The sequence below is a fragment of the Triturus cristatus genome, chromosome 4_1 (assembly GCF_964204655.1).
Source record: "Triturus cristatus chromosome 4_1, aTriCri1.1, whole genome shotgun sequence".
Lineage (NCBI taxonomy): Eukaryota > Metazoa > Chordata > Amphibia > Caudata > Salamandridae > Triturus > Triturus cristatus.
Window position 1 is genome coordinate 546238766 of NC_140585.1, and position 22009 is coordinate 546260774.

At 48.8% G+C, this 22009-nt stretch overlaps 1 long non-coding RNA gene across 1 annotated transcript in view; it reads left to right on the forward strand.

Moving 5' to 3' along the window:
* Positions 1 to 7030: 7030 nt before the first annotated feature.
* The window catches only part of LOC146855206 (uncharacterized), a 51099-nt gene continuing 36120 nt past the window's right edge, over positions 7031 to 22009 (forward strand). The window contains exon 1 of the long non-coding RNA XR_014980805.1: positions 7031 to 7305. This is a non-coding gene — a long non-coding RNA (uncharacterized LOC146855206). The remainder of the gene's footprint in view (positions 7306 to 22009) is intronic.

Here is a 22009-nt window from a genome sequence, read left to right on the forward strand (position 1 = left end):
TTTCCGCTGTATTTTTGTGCCTCAGTCTGCCAATGAAATGCATCCAGAGTAAACAAGGAGATGGTGGACGGAGCATGAAACTTTTCAGACACTCACCCCTGGTCACACGTCTGGTTTGAATCCATCATCATTCTTTTGCTCACCTCGCCACCACAGTTCAGACCCAGCCATATGCAAATCAGTCTTGGCCCTGTTCCTTATGGGAACAGTCCAGCCCAAACTGCCAAGCCAGGTCTTCCCTGGACCGGAAACAAGCATCCTGGGACCGGTTTTGGGGTTACACCCCTCATCAACCAAGCTAGCTTGAATCCAGTGGCAAAGTGAGCAAGGGAGCCACGTCTGGACATACCCTGCCAACTTAGGGTGAACAAAGCAAACACAAGTTGATGATGGAGGGAGCACTGAAACATTTCAGACACTCACCCCCAGTCACAGATCTGGGTTGAATCCATCATCGTTCTTTAGCTCACTTCGCCACCCCAGTTCTGACCCAGCCATATGCAAATCAGTCTTGACCCCATCTCTTATGGGAACAGTCCAGCCCGAACTGCCAAGCCAGGTCTTCCCTGGACCAGAAACAAGCATACTGGGACCGGTTTCGAGGCAACACCCCTCATCAGCCAGGCTATCTTGAATCCAGTGGCAAAGTGAGCAAGGGGCCCACGTCTGGGCATAGCCTGCCAACCTAGAGCGAAGAAAGCAAACACAAGGGGATGATGGACAGAGCACTGAAGCTTTTCATCTACCTGAACCAGATGTGGGCTGCAAACCTAGCAGAACAGAAAGATATGGTTATCCATTCAAAGAAAGAAGTAGCCACTGACTATTAGCTCCTGATGGAAAGTGGGTATTAGTTGTGGTAAATATGTATCTACCACTGGCAATAAGGCTACTAACACGATCTAGCTCTCAGTATAGGAAGCTGGGCTACAAGGAGGCAGGCTTAACTTAGGAGACAGGTATGCAAAGCATTTAAAAACACCCATCAGTACATAAATACACAACACACTATAAAAAAAACCCACACCAATTTATAAAAATAGGAATTATTTTTATCTTAAAAATGACAATAAAACAACAATATAGGGAACCGTAGATATGAGTTTTTAAAGAATTACCACTTTATAGTGCTTAAAAGCTTATAGTGCCACTCTGGGACATCTGGTCGCACTTGACCGGGACATAAGCTTTTCAGCATTAGGAACCAGCTGTCCAGGCCTGGTCGCGGTTGAAGGAGGCCTGTTTGGCCTTCAAGGTTGAGTCGGTCCCTTCTGGAGCTTTTCCCCAAAAGTTATCCAAACTTCAGGAGGTGTTTCCTGACAGGCTCCTTCTGGAGTCAAAGTGTCCAAAACAGAAATCCAAGGGTCTGGAATCTCCTGGATGGTCTTTGGAAGGTTGAGACCATAATTCCCACAATGCACCTGGCCAATCCTTAAAGTCCACTGGATGCACTCCACGCAGGGACTCTCGGTGGAGATGATGCAGGTGAGCTCTGTTAACATGTGGCTTGCAGGAAGTCCAGTCTTTAATCCTTTTGAAGCAAGGTACATCCACAGGGCTGTAGATCCAGATAGTGCAGCAGTCGCAGTTGGTCAGAATGCAGGACCTGGTGGCACAAATCAAGTTTCCAGCATAGCAATCCTTCTTCTTCTCTTAGATTCAAGTAGCAGATCTGAGAGGTTCTACTCCTCTCACTTATTTATTCTGTGTTCTCTGAGGTCAAGCAGGATAGCACTCCTATCCAGTGAGGTGCAAGGCACCACCCCAGAGCTCTACCTTTAACCGGTCCTCTATATATATATATAGAACCGATCTGATACTGCAAACAGACCAGACTGAAGTTGGTCCGGAGAACACCCATATAAATAAGTATGGTTTTTCTTTTATCACAATGGTAGCAGAGTGACAAGACATTGGTCCTGAAGAATGCCACGAACCTCTAGTCATCTGGCAGAAGCATGTTGACCTAGTCAGATGGGGAACATCCTTACCCCTATCGTTACACTGTTTTTTAACTCCATCCATTGGGGATACTCCTTAAAATAATTTTCCCCATATGAGATGGTTTTAATGCACTTTGATATTATTTTTGCACTCTGACCCTCACTCACATAAAACATTGGAGTGAAAAACACCTCACGCTTCTCTCCTGAGGGAGAGTTGTAGCCCACACAGTGCACCTTGCGGGCACTGTGTGCAAGAGGGAACCCAATGATGAAGCATGTCACCCGAAGGGTGAGTGAGGATTCTCGTCTTATAAAAGCAAATGCTCTTATTTCTTAGTTCTGTTTGTGCACATCTAAATTCACATTCTAGTTAGGAAACCATCTGGTTACCTTCTGTGTGTATTATATGGTGGAGTGGTACTGTGGATGGTAATAATTCCTCCAATAGCGACCTTGTTGTGAAATAATATAAGCAACCCAATTGGAACATTCTACAGGTTCAATTACGCCCAGGTCACAGAGTTTCTGTAATTCTTCTTTCAACTCAGCTCGCAAGGCTAAAGGAACCCTCCTAACCTTGTGAGCCACTGGACACGATTCCTCAGTCAGCTTGATCTTATGGGTGTAACCCTTCAAGGTACCTAACCCTTTTTGGAAAACTTCAGGAAACTGCAACTCCCACATGTTGGTATGTTTTACGGGCATAACCGGTAAATAACTGTCCCTTAACACAACCTGAGCAGGATTATTGGGGTCAAGCAAAATGCCTAAATTCTTCTGATCGTGCCAACCCAATAAACAGGAATCATCCTTGGCTATGTACACAACCCCATCAGAAGTGTTCGATGAAACTTCAAAGTGGTAGAGATTTCACCCACTACATCAATGGTTTTGCCACCATAACCTACAGGACGTAATTTGGAATCAGTTAACTGAGTATCATTGAACTGGTTGTGCCAAACTTTCTCACTCAAAAAGGTATAAGGCCAATCAATCAATCATAGCATTTGTAAAGCGCACTACATACCTGTGAGGGTCTCAAGGCGCTAGGGGGGGATGCTGCTATTGTTCGAAGAGCCAGGTCTTGAGAAGTCTCCTGAAGGATAGACGGCCTTCGGTCTGCCGTAGGCGGATGGGGAGGGTGTTCCACGTCTTGGTGGCGAGGTGGGAGAATGATCTGCCACCGGCGGTCACTCTTCGGATGCTGGGGATGGTGGTGAGGGCATGGTCTGTGGAGCGGAGCTGGCGGGCGGGGGTGTAGAGGCTGCGTCGTCTGTTGAGGTACGCTGGTCCGGTGATGTGGAGTGCCTTGTGTGCGTGGGTGAGGAGCTTGAAGGTTATCCTCTTGTTGATGGGGAACCAGTGCAGGTCTTTCAGGTGGGGTGTGATGTGGCTGCGGCGGGGGATGTCCAGGATCAGGCGAGCGGAGGTTTTCTGTATGCGTTGGAGTTGTTTCAGGAGTTTGGCTGGGGCTCCTGCGTAGTGTGCGTTGCCGTAGTCCAGTCTGCTGCTGACGAGGGCCTGGGTGACCATCCTTCTAGTTTCGGTGGGGATCCACTTGAAGATCCTGCGAAGCATGCGGAGGGTGTTGAAGCAGGAGGAGGAGCTTTGTCATGGAGAGTGTGGAGTCGAGGATGACCCCTAGGTTTCGTGTGTGGTTGGTGGGTGTAGGGGGTGCTCCTAGTGCCGTCGGCCACCAGAAGTCGTCCCAGGCCGAGGGGGTAGAGCCGAAGATGAGGACCTCCATCTTGTCCGAGTTCAGCTTCAGTCGGCTGTTCCTCATCCAGTCGGCGACGGCCTTCATTCCTTCGTGGAGGTTGGTTTTGGCGGTGTGAGCGAGAGGATCAGCTGGGTGTCGTCGCCATAGGAGATGATGTTTAGGTCGTGCAGTTGGGCGACGTCGGCGAGAGGTGCCATGTAGATGAATAACGTCGGGCTGAGAGATGAGCCTTGGGGTACGCCGCAGATGATTTCGGTGGCTTTGGAGCGGAAGGGGGTAGGCGGACGCTCTGGGTTCTTCCGGAGAGGAAGGAGGTGGTCCAGTCCAGGGCCTTCTCTTGGATTCCGGCGTCGTGGAGGCGTGCTCTTAGTGTGCGGTGGCAGACTGTGTCGAAGGCGGCTGACAGGTCCAGGAGGATCAGGGCAGCGGTTTCTCCATTGTCGACCATGATCCTGATGTCGTCGGTGGCGGCGATGAGGGCTGTTTCGGTGCTGTGGTTGCTGCGGAACCCTGACTGGGATGGGTCCAGGATGTTGTTCTCTTCGAGGAAGCTGGTCTGTTGTTTGTTGACGGCCTTTTCGATGACCTTCGCCGGGAACGGGAGCAAGGAGATGGGTCGGAAGTTCTTGAGGTCCTTGGGGTCCGCCTTGAGTTTCTTTAGTAAGGCGTTGATCTCTGCGTGCTTCCAGCTCTCCGGGAAGGTCGCTGTCTCGAAGGAGATGTTGATGGTTTTCCGAAGGTGGGGTGCGATGGTCCTACTGGCTTTGTTGAAATTGTGGTGTGGGCAGGGGTCTTCCGGGGATCCGGAGTGGACGGTGTTCATGATCTTGATGATGTCATCGTCGTTGGTGTTGGTCCAGGCGAGAAGGCAGTTGGTGCGGGTAGTGGTCGTGGGAGCGGGGGTGTCGGCTGTTGTCGGGGTGGTGACGGCGTCAAAGCTGTTGTGGATGTCTGCGATCTTGCGGTGGAAGAAGGTGGCCAGCGAGTCGCACAGTTCTTGTGACAGTGGGATGTCGTTGGTGTTGGAGCTGGGGTTGGAGAGTTCCTTCACAATGCTGAAGAGCTCTTTGCTGTTGTGTGCGTTGTTGTCGAGGCGGTCTCTGAAGGCGGACGTTTTGGCGGATCTGATGAGTTGGTGATGTCGGCGGGTGGCGTTCCTGTGGGCTGTGTAGCTTTCCGGTGTTCTTTCGCGGGTCCATTTTTTTTCTAGTTTTCGGCAGGTTCACTTGGAGGCCTGGAGGTCTTCGGTGAACCAGCTGGCTCTCTTGCTGGTGTGGGTGTTGGGGGGTTTCTTGAGTGGGGCGAGGGTGTTGGTGCAGTCGTTAATCCATTGTTTGAGGTTGTGGGCTGCGGCGTCGGGGTCGGTTGGGTCTGTGGGTGGGCTCTGGGCGAGGGCAGCCGTTAGGTGAAGTGGATGCAGCGGCAGTCGGTCCAGTGGAGTTCGGTGGTGCGATCGAAGAAGACGTGGGTGCTCGCTGAGAAGATGGGGTCAAGCATGTGGCCGGCGGAGTGTGTGGGTGCTGTGATGAGTTGTCTGAGTCCGAGGTTGCCGAGGTTGTCAATCAGGGTGGAGGAGTTGGCATCGTTGTTGTTCTCGAGGTGGAAATTCAGGTCCCCGAGGAGGATGTAGTCCGTGGAGGCAAGGATGCGTGTGCTGACGAGGTCGGTGATGGAGTCGCTGAACTGCGGTCAGGATCCGGGGGTCTGTAGATGAGGGTGCCTTTGAGGGTGGTGTTGGGGTCAGTGTGGATCTAGAAGTGCAGGTGTTCGGCAGTGCTGAGGGTGTCGTCGGCGTGTGTCGAGATTTTGAGAGTGTTCCTGTGGACGATGGCGATGCCTTCTCCTGTTCTGTTGGTGCGGTCCTTGCGGGTGATCTTGTTGCCTTCCGGGATGGCTGTGGCGATGTCGGGTGCTGAGGAGGGGGTCAGCCAGGACTCCGTCAGGAAGGCGACATCTGGGGAGGTGGAGTCGAGTAGGTCCCAGAGTTCGATGGCGTGTTTGCGGGCAGAGCGGGTGTTGAGTAGGATACATCTGAGGAAGTTGGTTTCCATGTTGGGCGGGTTGGCGGGCCGGATGCTGGTGAAGCTTGTCCAAAGTTTTAGCAGTCTCAGAAGTACTTCCGGGAGCATCCTTATTTTTGGATTTGGTATATTTGGATTTAACTGCTAAGACATCAGAAGAGTGAGATTTACTATCTGACACAGTCAATTGACTCATGAAGGACGTAGTACTCTCAATCCTAGAAGCAATTTCTACAGTCTTCTCTAATGTAAGATTAGGTTTAGATAACAAGGCTTCTTGAACATTCTTGTTATTAGTTTCCTTGACTAGCTGATCACGAATCATTTCATCCTCAAAGACCTTATACTCACACGAAACAGCTAGAATTCTTAAGTCTCCCACGTAGGTGGCAGCTGATTCACCAGAAATGTGAACTCTTCTATAAAATTTGTGTCTTTCCATGATGACATTTTTCCTTGCCTTGAATCTCAAATCCAGTGCTCTTAAGGCCGTTTCATATTCATCAATGACGCTGTATCCTTTTTCTTCACCTTCTCTAGCCAAAATGGGGTCAGAAGGAATGTGCTTTTGGATTTTGCGCCCATCAGCACCTAAACAATGATAAAGGATAGCAAATTTTATTTTATGCGTAAAAGAATCACCATCTAGAGCATCCAAGTATTCTTCAAAAGCTTCCTTCCACTGCTCCAAATCAGACTCAGGAGTAGTAGGGCTTCGAGAAAAAGCAGGTGGAGGCACTAGTGAATTTTGCATTATGTGGAAAAAGCCTAATACACACTTCCAACAAATATGTGTAGAAAGAACAATGCAAAATGATATGATGAGCTGTGTGCATCAGAGTAGACAATTTCCAGTGCACGTGGAAGTGAAAGCACAATGTGTGTGATGAGTAACAATGAAATTAACTGTGCGTATCAGTGATAAGGAGCAGAACTACACACACTGTAATTGACAAACACAACAAGAAATGTGAAAATACAGGAACAGCTGTGTGCATCAGCGCAGATGCACAATGTACAAAATTCACGTATGTGAATATTCGTTCCACTTGCTAGATCAAAGGTTCCACGGTTGGGTGTACAAGAGTTGTATATATAATAATATAGCAAGCTATTAATTGAGGCACTAAGCGCACTGTAATGTCGAGCTGTGTGTATCAGCGGTAGAATTTGACTGAGCTGTGCTTATCAGCGGTAGAAATAAACTGACCCCGCACAGGACAGCCGAGTAATTAACAAATAAGAGCTCCGGTTGCCATGGATACCGGAAGCTCAATAGCAGAGATAAGAAGCTGACGCAGCGTAGCTACGTTGAGGATGACGTCAGCGAGGGAGTTGAAGGCATGCGCAGACAGACTCGAGACGGGACACTAGCTCGAGACGCAGTGCCGCACAAATGTACGGTACTCACGGCTTAAAAGTAGAAATCCCATGTAGAAATCCCAAGAGCAGGCTGCAAGGGCCGTGTATCCAAGGGTGGAGACTCCAGTTCAGAAAGGCGATGGCCTCCACGAAGACGGCAACCGCGGCAGGAAAAAGACAAGGTGTTGGAAAATCAGAACACCGCATGTGGGACTCGTTCTGTCCCGGTCAACTCATTGCCACTGAAAGAACACCAGTAAGTGGAGCAAGTATCCTTTTATTCAAGTAGAAGATTAGACAAGATGAGTCGAACCTCCGACTCTAAGGACAACCAACTCCCAACCGACACCCCAACATTTCGCTCCCCATGAAACCCCATAGATTCTACAAGTAGAAACTAACAATGACCCCCGACCCCGGGGACACCTAAGGGAGACCTTTGGGGTCCTGAATATGTGTAAATGGTTAGATCCTCACTCCACAGTGCTCCTAGCACCAAAGTCGATTTTGGGAGGCACTGTACTACAATGGGGGGGAATGAAATGTGGCATATCTTTATCCCCAGGGCATATTAAACATATTTTATAGGACCCTGCTTATAATTGCATAACACCCCCACCCCTGGGCACTTAGAAGGGACCCTGGGGGTACCTAATATGTAAACATAATGTAGATTATCACTTTTTAAGTGCCCCTACCACCAAAGTCAACGTTGTGCACAATTTACACTTAAAAGCAGTGCTGCAACACATAGCTGCTTTAAAATTACCTCAGGCATTCAGAAGTGCACACATGCAAGAGCCACAGAGACTGCTGGCTCTAACCTGCCATTCCCTATTATACACTAGGGACTTAAAGGTAGTGTTTTTTTTTTGGTTAAAATTTTTATTAGAAACCGTTGGTACACAGTAAAATACAGACAAGGGCCTACAACCACCAGGGCCGGCCGCTATAGAGCCCGAGGGCCCGCAGTACAACGCCACACATTCAAATGAACCAGAGGCAAAGCGCCCGGCAGTTCGTGGGCACATGTAACAGGCCGTGGCCATAGGCCAGTAGCAATCGGAATAAACAGTTTCATTTTTTAGTAAATAGAAAACCCACTCAAGGCAATGAGAGTCCGAAATAGCAGCGTGCTCTTCCCAGGACGGGGAACAACGTACAGTGTCCAAAGCAGTTCTTGTCTGGAAGTGGTAGAGGGGGGCAACGGGAGAACAAAGCATGGAGCACACCTCACACCATCCCGCAGAATGCGTGGCTAGGGGGACAAAGCAATATCGACCTCTAAGGGCAGAGGCGGGGTGCAGATACGTCCTCGATATAAATTCCATGGACCCCATACCTTAGTCCATTTCCCTGGCTTGCCTCTCGCCACATACACCGTCTTTTCCCTAAACATACACCAGTCCATATTCTCCTTCCATACCTCGATCGTGGGCGGCCTCGGGGAGCCCCACAGCTGTGCAATGTTACGCTTAGCCACCATGTACCCCAAGGTCACCCACTGCGTCTGTGCCGCATTACAATCATTTGGTTCCCAGACATTCAACAAACACCTCCTAGCCTCTGGCAACAGAGCAACGTGCGTGACCTCCTCCATTACGGTGTGGATACCGTTCCAAAATCGCACAACCTCCGAACATTCCCATAAGATATGGAGAAAGGAACCCGACAGGCCACATCCACGCTTACACCGTCCATCCATCGAGTAACCCATACGCAGCAAACCGGGCCCTGTGACATACACTCTATGAAGGATCTTCAGCTGTACGAATCGTAAGCGGGCCGGGATCACCACCTCTTTCGGGGAGGCCACCGCCGATGCCCAGTCCTCATCGTCCAGTTCCAAGCCATCGCCCGTCCATGCCTCCCGCAGACGGAGCAGCAAGTCCGCGCAATCATTAATGAGTTTCTTATAAATCAGAGAAATAGTGCTGTCGGGCACGTAGCCATCCAACACTCTATCCTCCAGTGGGGAATACTCGGGGATAGCAGCAACGTCTGGAAAAACCGAATACAGCGCATGGTAGACTTGAGCATACCGGAAGTACTCTCTATTGTTTAAGTTATATTCAGTTTTAAGCATTTCAAACGTTTTGAAAGACCCCTTCGCCCAAAGATCACCCACCTTACATATACCAATCATATCCCATTTCTCAAAGCCTTTCGATCTCCACAAACAGCCCAACCGCCCAGAGGCATAAAACGGCGCCGCCCGAGTCAAGCGATCCCTCCACCCCATCGCAGCATTCGCCGCGTGCCACACACGTACCGCAACCTGCGTGGGTCCTGTCAACCGCGTGTCCGGGGTCACCGAGTACAGCGCCCTATTATAGTCCCCACCCGGGAGCAGAAATGTATCCATCTCGAAGGCCGGATTCAAGGCAGGACCGTATATCCCGTGGTTCACCGCCGCCAACTGAGACGCCCAATAGTATCGTTTAATATCGGGGAGGGCGACCCCCCCATCGTACCAAGGGAGCGTCAACTTGGCGAGAGCAATCCGCGGCCGCCCGTCCCAAAACAATTGGCGCTGAAGACCCTCCACCTCCCGGAAATAACGGGCCGGCACGACTAGAGTATTTTGCAAAGCGTACAAGAAGCGAGGTAGCGACATCATTTTAAACAATGCCGCCCGTCCGAGTGGCGAGAGCGGAAGTCGTCGCCACCTCGCGACGTCGGCCTTCAATCGCTGGAGGGGAGGGAGAAGGTTTCGCTCATAGCGGACCGCGGGATCCAGTGAGATAAAGATTCCCAAATATTTGAACCCCAGGGTAGCAATCTGGATAGGGCAATCCCGTGGCAGGAGGGGGGCCTCACCCGAGAGGACGTAAACACACGATTTGGCCCAGTTGATGACCAGGCCGGAGTTGCGACCAAAGGAATTCAGGACGTCCACCAATACAATTAGCGACTGTCGGGGAGAGGTGAGATACAGAAGGATGTCATCCGTGTAAAGGGAGACACGGTCCTCGAACTCCGGCGTCCATCTAATGCCTCGCAACGACGGCTCCCAACGCAACCAGGCGGCGAGAGGCTCCAGAGAAAGTGCAAAGAGAAGGGGTGATAACGGACATCCCTGCCGCGTACCTCTCCCCAGTGCGAAGGGAGCCGATACCCTACCATTCACCACCACCTGAGCCAGAGGGTCAGCATATAGTAATTTTACCCAACCAATAAACTCAGGGCCGAACCCAAATTTCGCCAACACGGCCCAAATATATGGCCACTCCAAAGTGTCGAACGCCATTGTAGCATCTAAAGATGCCAGGATGGCCGGCTCACGTATAAATTCCGCTCTAGCAAGCACGCCGTGCAACCGCCTCAAATTTAGAGCGGTATTCCGATGAGGTATGAAACCGGACTGATCCTGATGAATCAAGTCGCCCACGACCCGAACCAGTCGATTAGCCAATACCTTGGCCAGAATTTTGGGTTCTGCGTTCAACAGCGAAATGGGCCTATAGGAGGCGCAGCGATCTCGCGGCTTCCCCTCTTTGTGTATCACAACTATGTTGGCGAGGCGTTGGTCAGGGGGGAAGAAGCCCACCGCACGTGCCGCGAAAAACATGTCCCGAAGATGCGGTGCTATCTTATCGGGACGCAACTTATATAGTTCGATGGGAAGACCATTAGGACCCACAGCTTTACCCGATGCGATCGAGCGAGTGGCCAGAGCGATCTCATCTGACGACAACTTCGCCTCCATCAATACTGCATCAGCCTCCGATAGAGTTGGCAATGCAATGTCTCTAAGCAACAGATGAGAATCCTCCTCTGAACGCACAGAAACCGGAGAGTAGACCCCGCGGAAATGAGCCGCGAAGCAGTCAACGATCTCCACCGGGTCAGTCACACGCACTCCATCCATTCTCTCCACAACGGGCACCACCCTGCTCGCTCTCTCCTTCTTATCCAACCAAGCAATCAACTTTCCGGCCTTATCCCCCACATCATACAGTCGTCCTTGCTGCTCTCTACTCATCCCTTTAGCGGCTTCCGTGACTAGTGCTCTATAATCTGATTGTTTGAGGCTGAGAACATGCACTTTCTCATCAGTAACTCCCCGCTCCAAGTCCTCCTCCATTTCAGCTATTTCAGTTTCCAGGCGAACCACCTCTGCCCTCTCGCACCTCTTAGCATGGGAGATAAGGGACAAGGCCTGCCCCCTGATCACCACCTTATAAGCCTCCCATAGGGAGACGGCCGACGGCACCGACCCCACATTATCATTAAAGTAGTGATCAGTGGACTTGACCAGCTCCGCGCGGATCTTAGGGTTACGTAGCTACCAGGGGCTAATGGGTGCCACTCTCCCCTCTGCCCCAGGGACAACCTTCAGTTGCAACCATATAGGGGAATGATCAGAAATACCTCGGGCTAAATGACGCACCTCTCCAACCATCCCAGCTTGGGTCGCTGGCATAAGCATGTAATCAAGTCTCGAGAGACTCCCATGGGCCCCCGAGTGAAAGGTATATTGCGTCTGACCCGGGTGCATCAATCTCCAGCAGTCTACAAGTCCCAAGGTGTCCAAAAAGCCACCCAACCAGGCCTGAGCCCTAGGGAGATCCCTGGGGGGGTGACGGTCCTCCAACCCGGAGACAACGGCATTAAAGTCACCTCTCAACACCAGAACCCCCCCCCTGGAGTCCCAGGACCAAACGCCCCAAATCATCAAATGTAGCCGTCTGTAATCCCGGAGGCACATACACAGCGACGAGCGAGATAGTCCTACCCTCCCATCTCTCCACCAGTGCCACATAGCGCCCCCTATCATCATGAAGCACCTCATCAACTTCCAATGGGAGAGAGGCCCTAACCAAAATGCCCACTCCCCTAGAGCCAGAAGTGAAACCAGAGTGAGCGGCAAGGCGATAGCCCCTCCTATTTAGGGCATGGAAGGAGTTCCCAATCACGTGTGTCTCCTGCAGGAAAACAATGTCGGGCGAGATCCGCTTCAAAAACTGCAGCACCACCCCGCGCTTGATCCTGTCCCCAAGTCCATTCACATTCCACGAAAGGATTCTCAATCCCCTACCCCCATCCCACTCCCGTGCATGACACCCACATCCCGGAAAGCACAACCCGGATAAGTCAGCAGAGAACTTCACATTGCCTTGCGAAACAAACAAACAATCCCCAACAACCCCCCTCCCCCACAATCCCCAAACCACAACTCCCCCCTCCCTGCACCCCTGCTTGAGCCCAAACAGCCCCCCCAACTCGCAGTGTGCCTGTCGCCCTAACATATACCACAAAAAGAACCCCAGAAGGAGGAAAGGACCCCAATAAGCTCCCCACAACCCCCGGGCATTTGAAGGGCATATTGTGCCTATCTAGGGTCCAGTTGAGCCAAGGTACAAAACGTCACCAGTTCAGTCCATCACCAGGAACCAAGTTCTAGACCTGCTTCACCAAATCCCGTCCGCTCTCCGCCATCCGACTGTCTCGATCTTGTCCCCGTGGCAGGGCATCCAACCAGTCTCCAGCCGCCTCCGGCCGGTCGAAAAAGTGGGAACGACCCTGGAACTCAACCCGCAGCCTCGCCGGGAACAACATCGCATATTTCAGCTCCATGTCCCTCAAGCGCCGTTTGACACCCAAAAATCCCAGCCGTTGTTTCTGGACCGCTTGCGTGAAGTCCGGGTAAAAGCTGACATTGGAGTTCTCAAACTTCAGCGGTCCGGCAACCCTCGACGCCTGAAGGATAGCATCACTATCCAGAAAGTTAAAGAGTCGGGCGATTATAGGCCACGGGGGAGCACCCACCTTGGGCGCACCACCCGGAACCCTGTGGGCCCGCTCCACCGCAAAGAACTTGCTCAGTCCCTTGGGCGCGAGATGATTGGTCACCAGATCCTCAACAAAAAGATCCGCAGCAGATTCCTCCGATCTTTCCGGCACTCCAATGATACGGACATTGTTCCGTCTAGCCCTGCTTCCAGAGTCCTCAAGTCGACGGTCCGTCAGATCACTGGCTAGCCGCAACCTACGGACCTCTGTCTGCAGGGCGGCCACGTCCACAGTTAGACTCGACGCCGCTTGACTCAAGGAGTCGACCCGCTCGATAGTTTTGGACAGGTCTGCCCTGACCAAATTCACATCGATCAGGACCGCGTCCAGTTTATGAGCCAGGGTATCAAACTGCTGACCCACGGCAGTCTTCATTTCCTCAATGGCGCCCATGACGTCCAGCAGGGTCAATTCCGACGATGGGCTGGAGACCCCCTTAGACCTCTCAGACGATTTATGCGAGCCACCAGGGGATCCCTTTGCCTGCGCATATCGATCCATGTTATTGACCTGGGTATAGGCACCCCTCCGGGTTGACTTGGGTTTCGATTTGTCTCCGTCTAGTCTCGCCGCCATCATCCGGAGGCCACCAAGGCCGGTACCCGTCCGCACCAGAAGGGACCAAGTAGCTAATGCAATTGAGCACAGCCGTCGCCGACAGTTAGCCCATGTATAATCCGAGAGTCAGGCCAGACACTTCGCCCCTCTGAAACACCAGAGTCTCTCGGCCGATAGTAGAGAGCAAGCTTGAAAACGAAAGTGAAAGTGCGGGGTCCGTGGCAGGGCAAGCCCAGCCAGCCGCTGTTGTTCACTTCGTACCCAGGCACTTCACCAGCTCGAGATCGGGACCAAGGCAAGAGCAGGCCGCAAACTTCGGAGTGCAGCCATTCCGGGTCCCGGCGTCCGATTTGAAATTGGAAAACGGGTGGCACCTCAGCGCAAGTTCATCTGCAAAAGCCCGTCAAGTAAACCAGGATTAAGTCAGGATAGACGTGGGAGGTTGCGGAGGCCCTCGAGAGCCGTAAGCCTACGCGGCCATCTTGGTTGCGCGCTAGGCTCCTCCCCCCTAAAGGTAGTGTTAATCCCTCTACCCTATTATCTACTAGGGACTTATAGAGTAGGTCATGCCAATTATAGATGTACCTTACACATAGTGTACCCTCATGCATGTGTGTTCTCACTGTGGTTTCAACATAGCACTGGCCCTGGTTAGACAGAGCCCAGGGACAGTCAGTCAGTTACCACCAGTAAGCAAACAAGCACTGGCATAGCCAAAAGGTCTCACCTTTGGGACCTTAAATGTGTTCAGCCAGAGCTATTGACTTTGCCAATGTCTTTAAACTACGTTGTAGAGCATTGTGGCTGATTTGCAGCAAGTTGAAAAGTTATAATAAAAAAGTGTTATAAGCATTTTGGTTGCCTTATATATAACCAAGAGGACATTATGTACAACTGAACGACCCAATTTAAAAAAGAATGAACATAAAAATGTCTTTTAGTTTTTTTGTCCTTACAATGCTGGCAACTTCTTCCTGACTGTTCTAATGCTGGTTTGTTATAGCTTTTTTTTTGTTATGAGGGGGGACATAAACAACGGGAGGGTGGATGTTGGGAAAGAGTACCTTTATTTCAACACGAGCAGCGGCCAGACACCAGGGGAGAATCAATAGATGCCAGATTCCAAGGGCAGACAGAGGTGGTGCTGAGGTGTTAGTGTGCTGTTGCAGAGGTGATGCACTGGTGGTTCAATTGCATTTACCGGCTACTGTAAACATCAAGGAGCACTGTTACACCGATTTCGGCATAAAAAACAAATGTCTCATTTCTGTGCTAAAGTCTATATCACAGGTGTTCAACCTTTTCTTCAGTAAGAGCTACTTATGTTCAATGAAAATCAACCAGAGCCCCTAATAGTATATAACAGCCACCCTGAGCAAAGTTAGCACCAGTGATCACCTCAGCACATCAGGCTGGATTGGCAAGTTTGGAATGCCTTTACTTGGGTAATACCTAACAGTCATAGCTGAAATACCCCTTGGCACCAAAGCAATCATATTAGTATCACATCTCCCCAACCCTTTACACACAGTTTCATCTCGTATACACACTTTTTTCATTTTTGATATACACATATTAGTTCAGACAAGCAAAAGCTTTTAATTTAGTAGGCTGTACTGCATACAGGAGAGCTACCTGCAGGAAGCTGGAGGGTTACCAGTAGCTGACCAACTACTCATTAGAGAATCCTGATCTATATGGTTTATTACCATAATCAGGTTCACTGACAGAAGATTCTGCAGCTGCTGCTCTTTTCACATAATTATGGATTTGCCGCACTTGCAACATAATCCATCATCTGCTGCATAATCTTCAAATTTTAACAAAAAAAAGTTTCCAGCTCAAATGGATCAAAGGTTACTAAAAACTTTGCAATGTGTTTGGTAGGGTAACGCCATCTGCAAAGGTTAACTGGTCATCTTTCAGTTGCTTATTTCTGTATTTGGTAGTTAAACTGGTACTAATGAGGTGAACCATGTGTTAAAATTATACAATTATGAAATAATATTATCCAAAAATGCACCGCATTATTTGCCCTTTTTTCCGCATAGATTAGTCAATACTGCTGCATAATATGGTGCTCCCCTGCCGCATAATTCCAGTGGCCACAACAATAATCCTTACTCAAAAAATGGTATTGATACACACCTTTGCAGAAATGTTGAGCAAGGTTCGCTTTCCAAAGCTGACTTTTTAAACAATTCCTCAACTGAAATAAGCAGCAGTCTACTGTGACCTTTGTGTACAGAGATGCAATGAGTACAGTGGGCGTAGGTTGTCGAGTGTAGTGTTTAAAGTCGTCCCAAGAAAGTGTGCATAGTGTTTGCAGTGTGCACTGTATTTAAAGTGTGTATGCGGTGTCTAAAAGTACATTGTAAACAGTGAGCAAAAGTGTGCAGGATGTCGACAGCTGTGACTGCACACTGTTTTTAGTGTATGGATGGGTAACAGTGTGTACAATGGATACAGAATGTGTAGTGTGTGCACTGCATGGGAATATTAGGTATGTAATGATTTAATATGGGGGGTAATCTTTTATAGGTATTGATATTATGCGGGTTGGACTCGTAAATCGTTGCCCGACTACAGCTCGTACATGCCTGCAGCTGCAACGAGCCATTGCTTCCATACAAGTGAGATTATGAGCATCTGGCAGGTGTTTTTTAACCACTTCATTTTGATTTGCTAATACAGGAATAGTGTTTTGGCATGAGCTGGAATCTATCATATCACACGCCTTCAAGGGAAGAAAAAAACCAGAAGTATGATTATACATTCAAAGAGAAATGGCAAAAGAATTTCCATTAATTTTGAAATCTAGAAATGGGCCATGCAGTCTATTTTGTGAAATGTGTGTCTCAGATTTCAGCCTTACCCATGGTGGTGGGAATGATATATTAAAGCATGGTAATACACGAAAACACGAAAATAGTGAACTGTAACAGACTCTGACTAGAAAAATTACCTATTGGGTTGGAGGCCGGGCAGCACAGGATATTGATGACAATGTGATAAAAGGTGAAGTTTTGTTTGTTGGATTGCTAATAGAACATAACATACCCCTAGCAGTCTCTTTTCACGCTGGTTCACTTTTCAGAATAATGTTTCTTGATTCAAAAACCAAAGCCAGTCACTTTATTAATGGAGCCTGTACTGTATTGACGAGGAAAAACGGCTCTGGAGAAGAACGCATGGCTTGGCCTAGCAACTGATAGAAGTGATGATGAAAATGTTAAATATCTTCCTATAGTAGTGCACCATGAAGATCCAAATACAGGGCACATAGTTACATCATTGCTTGATATGCCTTCTATTGTTGCAGGAGACACCCATACCGTGTTTGACACATGTAAACACGTTATCTGAGAACAAAAATCTTAGTTGGAACAACTGTGCAACATACTCCTCTGATAACACTAGTTGCATAAATGGGAAGCACACCAGTCTGCTCCATAAAATCAGGAGTAAACAAAAGGATGTTCTTGTCATTTATGCAATGTGAGTGCACAAAAAGCTTCAAAAGCATTGTCCCTCAAAGATGAGAACATGCTTCTAGGCATACATTACCACTTCCAAAAAAAGAATAAAGCGCAAAGGTGTGTTCAGAGAGTATATGAATTTTACTGAGACAGAAGTCAAGTCAAGGAAGTGATTAAACATGTCAGTATTAGGTGGCTAAGGTTGGGAAAGTCTAGAGAGAGAAGGCTAACGCAATGGGACTCACTAAAACCCTACTGTCTCTCAAATTTTGATGAGGATGCTGAAGGAAATAAGAAAAAGGGACAATCTGGTGATCAAGCACAGTGACTTGTAAAGCTTCAAAAAACCACTGACAAAACTTTGTTTCATATTTGTCCAGGCTGTGCTTCCAACTTTTGATTATTGCAATACATTACTTTAAAATGAGGCCCCAATGATACATGCTCTCCACTCTTCAGCAAAGCATCTCCCCAACAATTTTATGGTCACCTTTATAAAACCTCTAGTTATGGCTACAGTTGTAGATGTGCTACAAATTGATGTTTAAAATCCAGACAATCATTTGCCCTAAATGAAATGAAATGAAATATTATATTGGCCTAATGACCAAACAGGTGGCCAGGAATGAGGATCTTCTTGGTACAGTGGAGAACAACAGATTTCAGAATGGAGGTAAGTATTTTCACGTAAATGCTGTGAAACACATGATTAAGTCAATACCTGCATAAAAGGATGACATCCTCACGTCTCTCACATCCTTGAACCCTGACAGCAGACTACAAGCTACGGAAGGAGCACATTAAAATTCTAGTATCTCAATGTCCAGATGTTATTAAAGCGGAAGAGTTAGAAAGTCTTCATCAACAATTTAATCAATATCAGTGCATGGCAGACAATGATGTACCAAAAGGTAAAAGAATTGAGGTTTGGGAGAGTCTTATCTGTAGGAAGCTGGCTCTGTATATGCTGTGCCAAAGTAAGGTGTAATAGTCTGCTCAAAGTCCAGGTGATCCCCAGAGGTATAGAAGAAGCTAAATTAGATAATCAGTGACAGATCTCTTAGTGGTAGTGTGGCCGAGCAGTTGGGCTTATCAGGAGGGTGTGTTAAGCATTTATTGTATTCACTCAATCAATGACTGATTACACACACTCAGACAGAATCCAGACCAATTAGGTAAGCATAAAAAGGGGATACTTATTTTTTATTTCCAGACCCAAGCAGGACTTGGTACAGGTAGGTAAAATAGACTTTCAATTGTAAATCCTTACAGGGTAATGCAATTGGGAATGCATTTGTAATCGTTGCAGGTTTGTAAATGCTTACTCTTGCGTTACTTTTGGATTACATTGACTACTCTGGGTGATATGCCTAGATATCACACTGTGGATCCTACAATACAAAGGTAAGTAAGACTTTTTAATGTTTACGGTACAGTTACTTTTCTTTCATACAAAACACGGGTCAACAGACATTTTTAGGAAAAGAAAACTTGCATCATTGGTTCCTCTGGGAAAAACAGTGTTAATGGTACGTAAACAACTTCCAAGTATGACTTTTGGGGGTTAGGACCAAGGGGCCCCCAGGTCCAGTTAGGCACTCAAATGGCACCACCAGCAGCACCAGGGCGGCCAGGTGCAGAGTGCAGGGGCTCAATGCTAGCCAATGGGGCTAGAGGGCACTTCAGTTGGGTTCTGCTCATGGGCAGACCACTCGGTCTTGGGAGCTAAGCTCCTAGGGTTAAGGTCAGGGCAAAGGGGGTCCCAGGTTGGCACCAAGTCCACACCACCAGCGGCGCAGGGGCGGCCGGGTGTACGTTGCTTGGGAGTTCTCAGGCACCCAATGCAATCCTAGGGAGGTTGCTGGCTTTGGACTTTGGCTGCAGGCTTGGTCCAGAAGTGTTCCGGGAGGAACCAACAGCTGGGCAGGTAAGTTGGAGGGCTTGGAGACATTGGTGCAACTCAGGTTCTCTTCTCCAGGGTGCAGGGCGGCCGGATGCAGGGGTGCCTTTTGAGGTCGGATTTCACCTTACCCGGCCACTCTCAGATGGTGCTGTCTCCGTGCAGAGGCAGCAGGCGACGTTGGGGAGTCCTGGAGGGGCCAACCCATGGTGGATTCAGACCTCACTGCATCTGGTGGGCCACTTGGACTCGGGCCGTGGGCAACGGGTGCAGTGGTGGTTCCAGGTGTCGAGTTTCTATGTCCACAGCAGGCTCAGAGTCTGTCTTTGGAGTTTTCTTCTGAACAGAGCTGCTGTTCGCAGGAGATCCGGTTGTTGTGGAAGGCAGTCAGTCCTCCCAGGGTTGCTGGAGGTCACTGGCTGCAGGACAAGTCGACTTTTGGTGCAGGCTTTCTGGAAACCACAGACGGGCCAGTAGGGTTGGGGCCAAGTCAGTTCTTCTCTACAGTCTTCTCTGCTGTGCGACGTCTTCCATCCTTCTTCGTAGGTTGCAGCTATCTAGAGAGGCAAGGTTCAGGGTCCCCCAAATACTAAATTTAGTGGTGTTACAGGGGTGTGTGGGTCGGTACCAATAGGTCCCTTCCTTGGGGTGAGGACACCCACTATTATGCCACCCTCCAGTGGGAGGGGGGCATGAACCTCTCTCTAATTGTGTGCTTCACATCTTCTTCCCCACCTGAGGGGTGGGATTGGCAATGGGGCACACCTCTCCTCCTAGCTTGGTTTTCCCACCAATTCTCCCACCCAAAGTGGGAGTCAGAACTGGTGGGAGCCAGTTGCTGGGGGCAGCAAAAGGCAGGGACAACTTACAAAGGAGGCAGGCCTTTGAAGCTTCCCCCTTCATGGACCCAGCTCATCCTGGGGAAGGAGGCATGACACCTCTGCCCAGGATGGGCTTTGTTTAAGGACCTAGAGAGCGGAGGCCCTCTACCCAGGGGTCCAGAAACCTGTGTGGTGGAGGCAAATGGTAGGTAGCCATTCAGGAACCACGCCAGGGCTTGTCGTTTTTCAGGGGGCATCTCTAAGATGCCCTTTGAGTACATTTTATATTAAATCCCACACTAGCATCAGTGTGGATTTACTGTGCTGAGAAGTTTGCTACCAAACCTCCCAGGTTTCAGTAAAGCCAAGCTGTGGAGTTCATAATGACCAACTCCCAGACCATATACTCCCTATGGCTTCACTGCACTTACAATGTCTAAATATGGACTTAGACACTGTAGGAGTACAGTGCTCATGCAACTGTACCCTCACCTGGTGGCTAGTGCACCCTGCTAGAGGGGTGACTTGCCTAAGCCCCAGGCAGTGGGTTACAGGCATGGCACACATCTACTCTTCACTTTTCTCTGCACCAAAACACGCAGCTTGCAATGGCAGTGTGTGGGTGTTAAGCTGCAGGGTCCCTAAGTGTTGCACAATAGGTGCTGCAGCCCTTGGAGGCCTTCTCTGGTCACAGTGCCCTAAGTACACATGGTACCTTTTACAAGGGGCTTACCTGTGGCCAGAGATGTGCCAATTGTGGGTACAAAGGTAACGTTTTGGTAAAGAACATAGGCCCTGGGAACCTGATTGCCAGGGACCCAGGGCACATCAAGTCAAAAAGCTTCAGAAACCTGGATAAAATTGGGGGGTGGTTACTGCAACAGAAACCTACTTTTCTACACTATCCAAATAAAAACATTGTGTTACTAAACTGCCTTTATTTCCAAGGCTTACAAAACTGGCAACATTAATTTTACTATTACTGCTTAGCTATGCCTATTGTAACGGTCTTTTTAGTACAGTTAGAAAAATCTCTTCAGATTCAAGGCACAACCTAGGCAAGGACATTGAATGGAGTCATGCATTGACCTTTGTTTACACTGAATGACAGGAACAAGAAACACCTTAGATGGAATCTTAGCCTTAGAAATAAATGTTTTCAAGTCACAAAAAGCTGCCTGTTATCAGCGGCAGCCAACAAAACCTTTCTTCCAGCCAGCAAAAAAAGCCACTTACACAGCCATCGCTAGCAGGTCTTAGAACTCTTTCAAAGTAGTTTCTGTCAATAGAAGTGTATGTTAGGTAAGATGTTGTCCGGGCGATATGATACACACATAAATATTGCTCTGCGCAGTTCTTTAAGAGTTTGAAGCAAATTGTTGCTTAAATATATGCATTTCTGAAACCTTAGTAACATTTTATTACAGTAAAAAATATTTTCTGTCCTTCATCTTGACAGAAGACACAGTCATACGTGTAGTACACCTACTCTTTATTATATACATTCTTCTCCATTAAATTTGTACTCTACATATGGTAGAGCTTGGCTCTGCCCATGCTGTCCTGTGTCTATCCTGCAGTGGAATTCCCTTTGTTACCTTTGCTACCTGTCTTTCCCCATCCCCATACAGGTACTGGTGTCCTCTGTCCTGGCTGTGGACCTAAGAGGACTCTGTCCTGCAGGGTCTTAATGTCCCTGGACTATGACACTTGCTATCTGTTCATATTCCTTAATGTAACTCACATTGAAACCGGTGACATAAATAACACATCTGCTTTGTAAGAACCACATTGTTTCAGCTGCAATTTGTAATCCCTTTCTCATCTTAACCACCCTCTCATCTTTGTTACTAGCCCACCTCCCAGGAGTACACATAGACTAGTATCTGCTCTAATGTACTTTCCCAGCCTCATAGTAATCACCAGCTCATCTTCCAGGTGTACAGATTTGTACTTTTGTGGTACACACCCAATATGCTGACTTGCTATACATTTATGCCATTAATACTATGACTAACTTCCTGGAAGGGAGCATGCTACATTCTACTTACGTGTGTGTGACCTATTCCTATGAAGCAGAAGTTATTTTTAGAAGATGGTAAAAACATATCTCTCCCAGTTACTCCTACGACCTGTTACAGGTTATTCAGGCCATTGCAACCACGCATGTTTCTCCTTGTTATCGAAGTTGAAATGTTGGCATGTATTAGTCAGACATGGGCTTAACAAATGCCCCTGCGCTACGGGGGACCCGAGCACCAGGGGCCTTTTTAGCACACGGTACACTCACAGAGACAGGGTCCGGCTCTGGGACCTACTTTTAAAGTAATGCTCGTCGCTGTTTGCTTATAAGTTACATGGTGCATTCTGCACGGCACGCACTGCACAGCTGCGTGGTCTTCACGA